The following is a 5,339-nucleotide window of genomic DNA, read 5'->3' on the forward strand; positions in this document are numbered from 1 at the left end:
AAAGTAGGAGAAAGGTTAGTGATCATGGAACAAAATGAGAGGTCAGCATGCTCTACGAACATAAAATGGCACATATGATAATAAATACAGTATCATTGATCATCAATTTGTAGGTATATGTAGCAGCATTGAAGTTCTACAAGTATTGACATAGCGACAATGTAGTTCAAGAGGACCCAGAGCAAGCAGGACAGCACGTGGTCCCATGACGAACAGGTATCGGACTCAATTAAATCAGATCAAGTTCCCTATTCAAACCCCTGGGTGTGAGGGTTTGTAAAGTATAAATCCAATAGGACTCCCGTTGCCTAAGCAGTTTAGTGTGATCACCACCCCTCCTAGGGCGATCCACCTGTTCTAAAACCTGGAAGCGAAGCTGAGAGACTGAGTGGTTGGCGGACACAAAATGATGGGGAAGAGGGAGCCATGTTTTTTTACATCTTATGGTAGATTTGTGGCTAGAGATGCGGTCACGGATGTGTTGTGTGGTCTCTCCGACATAAAGTAGCCCACAGGGGCATTTGATAACGTAAACTACGTTATTGGATCCACAAGTGAAGAATCCCTTGATTTGGTATTGTCTACCCGAGTGTGGATGAGTGATGGTGCTGAACTTAATGACGTTAGAGCAGCATGCACAGGCCAAACATGGGAACGTGCCACGTTTTGCAGTACCTAAAAAGGTTTGTTTGGGTATTCTAGAAGAACTGCCCATGTCTGCCTTAACGACTCGATCTCTGATGTTGGTAGGTCTCCGTTTACACATGAGAGGAGATGTCGTGAAAGCCTCGATCTGTGGATATGAACGTTTCAGGAGGGGCCAATGTTTGCGGATAATATTATAGACTATAGGCATGACAGGGTGGTGAGTGTGAATGAAGGGAACGCGTTCTGGTTTTGTAGAGGCACTAGTGCGTGGGGATGGATTTAAGGCCAACACCTTTTCTCTGTCCAGTAGATTCCTAGGGTAATGCCGTACTTCAAATTTACGGGACATGTCATCGAGACGAGCGGGTAGTAGTCCGGGGTCTGAAACTATACGAGCCACGCGTTTGAATTGTGACCGAGGTAGGCTTTGTTTGGTAGAGGTGGGATGACAGCTATGATAATGAAGAAGACTGTTGGAATCAGTAGGTTTAACAAATAGGTCGGTGTTGAGAGTCCCATTGGGACCCCTACTGACCAGCGTATCCAAAAATGAAATTTGGGTATTATCGTGGTTTAATGTAAACTGAAGTTCATCTCGAATGGTGTTCAGGTAGTTGGTGAACGTATCCAAAGACTCTAGGGGCCCTGTCCATAGACAAAAAAACGTCATCTATGTAGCGAAGCCAACATAGGTTGTAAGATTGGAACAGAGGATTGGGGTATACATAATTGCGCTCAAAGGAATCCATGTAGCTATTGGCGTAGGCTGGGGCTACGTTTGCACCCATGGCAGTGCCTTGGGTCTGTAGGTAATATTGATCACCAAAAAGAAAGAAATTGTTATGTAAAATTAAAGAAAGTAAATCAAGGCACAGGTTTTTGGAATGATGTGTGAGGGTTGATTGTTCGAGGAGTTCACCCGCCGCTTGTATGCCCAAATCATGTCTAATAGATGTATAGAGACTTTTGACGTCAAATGTAGCAAGGATGCATTCTAGTGGAACTGTGGGGAGTGCCCTAAGGGTCTGGAGAAAATGACCTGTGTCAAGTATGTAGGACTTCATGTTCTTTGTCAATGGGGTAAAGATTTTTTCTAAGTAAACTGAAATAGGGGCCAGGATGGAATCTGTGGATGCGACTATAGGTCGCCCTGGTGGATTATTGAGGGATTTATGTATTTTAGGTAAGGTATAGATGACCGGGGTCACAGGATGTGGATTGGTGAGAAAAGTAGCTGTCTTAGAATCAATTGTGTTGAGGGATTGGTATTTTTGGAGAATAGTACTAATTTGGAGTCTGATGTTGGGGGTTGGGTCCGAGTGAATCTTTTTGTAGGTGGTCGTATCAGACAGTTGTCTCAGAATTTCAGCTGAGTAGTCGGCTGTGTTCTGTATGACAATTGATCCGCCCTTATCAGCAGGTTTAATTGTAATATTTTTGTTAGTTTTGAGTGATTCGATAGCTTGTCTGTCAACCGCGGATATATTGCTGTGGGTAGGAAAATTACCTAGGCGATGTTGTTCTAGCATGATATCAATGTCCCTCTGAATCAGACTAATGTAGGCCTCAGTTGCATGGTAGTTGTGTGGGGGATTGAAGCTGCTGGATGTGCGTAAACCTAATCTTATTATGCTCAGTTCAGGGATAGGATTCTCCACGGTTGCGGGGATCCTATTCCTTGGCGTGTCATTCTGTAGTCCAAAGTGAGTCTTGAGGCGGAGGTTGCGATAGAAGTGTTGAAGGTCCTGGGACAGTTTGAACTTGTCCCATGGTGGGGTAGGGCAAAAGGATAAGCCCTTTTGGAGGACCGATAGTTCAGGAGGACTCAAGGTGTAAGAAGAGATGTTGATGACAGGGTTTGGGGCCTTACCTGGGACCTTGTAGTCATCCGATCTCGATTTCCGGGCGGACCTCCTTGTCGGTCTCCTCCTGGGCGGGTATTGGGTCTCGAGTGGGGTCGTCCTAAAAAACGGTTCTGGAAGGAACTGTTTGTGGAGCTGTCGCTGTCTGAGCTGTAGGGTCCGTAACGTCGAGGTCCAGTATTTCCTTGTCTGGAATTTGTGGATGCTGAGTCGTTCCATCTGTATACCCGATTAGAGGCGTAATCTTCAGAGTCCCGTTGGAATTTGGATCGTTTCTTGTCCTGTAGGTATTTGCGGTGTTCTTCTATGACTTTGTCGGTTCTGGCCTTCAGGGTATTCCAATCAGTTGCAGAAAGTGAAGTGGATAATTGCTCTTCGATGGCAGAGAGTTTTTCTTCGGATTCACCAATAGCTGTCTGAAGGAAGTCGATAGTAAGTAAGATAATGTCTAGCGAACACTTGTTAAGGATCCTTTGGAATTTCTCACAGTAGTCTGGTTTGTCAGAGAAGAGTGTAGGTCTAAGGTGGCATCTAAGGCCACGTGGTATCCTGCTCAGTCTATGATACTCAGCCAATGTTATAGAATGTAGGTCAAATGAAGTCAACCGCCTCCGTATCCGCTCGTAATCCTTAGTGCGGAGTTCTTGAGCTGGGATCTTCAGGAAATCTCCTGGGTTGGTTACTTTGCCAAGAATCCTTGTAGCAGCTGTATCATCGAAAGCGAAGGTATCTGTAGACATCTAGGGCACAGGTGCGTACGCCAACAGAAGAACTGATTGGAGGGAGAAAGGCGTGCACTCTGTAGAGAGGAGCTGGTGCCGGCTGAACCTGGACTGGATCCAGATCAATCATAGATTTGGGCAAACAACCGCACTCAGACAATATTTTGCATCAGAGATGTGAAGTATTTATTAAGGTAACACCACAGTGGTCAACAGATTTCTGAGGAGGAACGTTTCGACCTGAAAGGTCTTTCTCAAACCTCACTGAAAAAACATGAAATATACTACATTAGAGATGGTGAAAATCAAAACATCCAGACAAAATACAGCAAAATCAAGATAGTAGAACATAATAGGAGGTAAAAACACAGTGGACGCAATGAACAAAAAAAAAAAAAGGGGGGGGGGGGCGGCGGGGGGCAGAATATGCATAGTATGATACACATGTAAAAAGTAACTGTGTTGCCAGAGATCTATAGAAATGCTGTATACGTCTAAAGAACAAAAATAAAGTACAGTAAATAACCATATCCTGTGAGAAAAATATATACATATGTACAAATCTTAAAAATAAACCATGAACGAGGCCCAGAGGAGTATACATGTAGTATGAATATTGAATCAGCGTTCAGGCAGGCAGATAAACGGATGGCGGCAGGCTTCATAGACTACTGTAAACATACAGATATATATAAATACATAGCTTTTTGAAAACAATGGGTAGAGCAAAACTGACCTTAGTGAATAGTAATGGAGGAAAGAGGAGGAGGACGAAACTTGTCCGGTAAATGGAGACAGAGGCTCCTATAGAGAGTAACAGAGAGTGAGACAAAGCACACATACTATGGAGGAGGCCAGAGACCGAACCTAATAGACACATACCACAAATGGTCCAGGAGACAGGGGAACGGAGGTCCGGAACGGCACGGACAGGGCACAGAGTCCCTAAAAGCACTGTGGATAAGAGACCAGGAGTGAGGATGCTGATCATGTGGAAGTAAAGCAGGGAGTGAGCCAGAGGGAGAAAAATACCTGTGGGTCCTGTAAGTAAGAAGGAGGCGGTAGTGTCCGGCATAGTGGACGGTCAGGGGAGAAATACCCAGGAGACAGGAAGTGTGGTGTGAAGAAGAGGCTAGGAACGCACGCTGAGGGGCTGGGACAGGCGTGCCCGGAAAGGAACGAGGGAGAGGCCCGGCACGCAGGCTGGAGCGCAGAAGACAGAGCGCACGCGTAGGAAGAAGGAAGGAGGAGGCGTCAGGAATGAAGGGCCGGCAGAGGGCGAGCAGCGGCGCATAGAGGGCAAAGCGCTATGTCGGCGCGTGCGTAGAGTAACACAATGGGGGCGTGTCAGCACTAGAAGCTCTGTGTAGAAGGGGAGGGGAGGGGAAGGGGATAGGAAAAGGCCGGTGTATCAAGCAGAGGGAAAGAGAGTGAGAGTAAGAGTAAGGATGACGGTTAGATGCCAGAGGAAATTGTATGAATGGATTGTAATATACAAGGATGGAAAAATGAGGAAAAAGAAAAGAAGGAGATAAGTAAAGAATAAAGGAATAAAGTAAAGAATGACAAAAAATATGAAAGTGATAAAAACAAAAAAACAAAAAAAGGGGGGGTCCAGATGTGGAAGAGAAGAGATATGGAAGAGAGAACAATATGAAAATTGGATAAGAATGGAGAAAAATAAAATAGAGATAAATATAAAAAAATATATATAAAGAAAACGGAAGATAAAAATAATGAAAAAATGAAGAAAAAATATATGATGAAAAAAGTGAAAAAATGAAAAGAGAAATAAAAAATGAAAAAAAATGAAAAAAATGAAAAAAATGAAAAAATGAAAAAAATGAAAAAAATAATAAAATAAAGAAGAGAAAAAAGCAATAAAATGAAAATTAAGAGAAAAAAGCAATAAAATGAAAAATAAAAAATAATGAGAAGAAAAAAAGGAATATAAAAATCAAAAATAAAAAATAAAAATAAAGAAGAAAATAAAAATAAAAATTGTAATAAAACCAAAACAAAAACAAAAATGAACAAAAACGGGAGGGGGGTCAGGCGAGTACTTACCCCAAATGGAAGAAACAGTATATGGAAATCAGACCGCCTG

The 5,339-nt window shown here is 43.2% G+C and overlaps 1 long non-coding RNA gene across 1 annotated transcript; it reads right to left on the reverse strand.

Annotated features, from left to right (window-relative positions):
* Positions 1-3,965: 3,965 nt before the first annotated feature.
* Positions 3,966-5,339, reverse strand: LOC138667197 (uncharacterized). Its single transcript, XR_011318633.1, has 3 exons — positions 5,300-5,339; positions 4,115-4,186; positions 3,966-4,036 (listed from the first exon to the last, which is right to left on the reverse strand). It is a non-coding gene; the product is annotated as an uncharacterized lncRNA (long non-coding RNA).

Source organism: Ranitomeya imitator, chromosome 2 (assembly GCF_032444005.1).
Source record: "Ranitomeya imitator isolate aRanImi1 chromosome 2, aRanImi1.pri, whole genome shotgun sequence".
Classification (NCBI taxonomy): Eukaryota; Metazoa; Chordata; class Amphibia; order Anura; family Dendrobatidae; genus Ranitomeya; species Ranitomeya imitator.